A 942-nucleotide genomic window follows, 5' to 3' on the forward strand; every position below is an offset into this window, starting at 1 on the left:
TCTTGCTCAGCTTATCCTTCAGCTCCTGAGCTTGAGCCCTTTCCATCTCCAGAAAGCTCTGCAACTCTACGTTGGTCTTACTTACCTTGAGCTTCTGTCTTTCTTTACAAAGCTCCATCTTCTGAATCTCCACTTCCTTTTTCAGGGCCTCCTTCTCTCCCTTCATCTGCTCCAATTCGACCTTCGAGGTCTTCAGTAATGAAGTACTGCAGGTCCAGATCTTTTTGGTCTTTCGCAGCCTGTTGCTGATTTTCCCAGCTGGATTCAGATGCTCTGTTTCCCTGGGTGGGGAGGGACACGTTCAGCAACGTGAACCTTCAAGTTACACATCTCCCTCGCATCACTCTTTGTCATGGCTGCAAACGCTGCCCTCTCTCTGTTGTTGGAGCTGATCGAGGAGATCGGCCAGCAAGTCCTCTCGGATGATCAGTGAACTCTTCCCTCAGATTCACATTGTGGGCGTTGCCTCGCTGTCCTTCAGCTCACACCGTACTTTGTCTTCAGTGAACTGAGATAGAAATCGATTGGTTAATCTCTCTTGAGTTGAATTCCATGTTTTCCAGTGTTTTTTCTCCTGTGCAATGTGCACCTTTGTATTGTCACAGTCAAACTGTCTCTGATACAAACTGCTGTTTGAGTGAATGTGTGTCAGAGCTAAAGTTGAGTTCAGTATTCAGTGTGTTGTTATGACAACAACAACATGTATTCTTATGTTTATGTCTATTCCATTCTATCTTTGATTCTATTGTTGCTATGAGACACCAGTTTTTTTATGTTTGAATATGGAGTATGAATGTAATGATCTCTGATGATTCCTACAATATGGCAGAAAGTACACTTTAGGAAATATAGAAAGGAAAAAGATGAGCAGTACACACAAGTATGCACCAGTTGGGACATCATTTTCTCCAACTCCAAAAACCATGTGCGCTCAGCAACTAC

General features: G+C 43.5%; 1 protein-coding gene across 1 annotated transcript in view; it reads left to right on the top strand.

The window, feature by feature from the left end:
- Window positions 1–942, top strand: part of vps26bl (vacuolar protein sorting 26 homolog B, like) — a 22,422-nt gene that overhangs the window by 15,823 nt on the left and 5,657 nt on the right. The gene's annotated exons all lie outside the window — the stretch shown is intronic.

Source organism: Etheostoma spectabile, chromosome 13 (assembly GCF_008692095.1).
Source record: "Etheostoma spectabile isolate EspeVRDwgs_2016 chromosome 13, UIUC_Espe_1.0, whole genome shotgun sequence".
Lineage (NCBI taxonomy): Eukaryota > Metazoa > Chordata > Actinopteri > Perciformes > Percidae > Etheostoma > Etheostoma spectabile.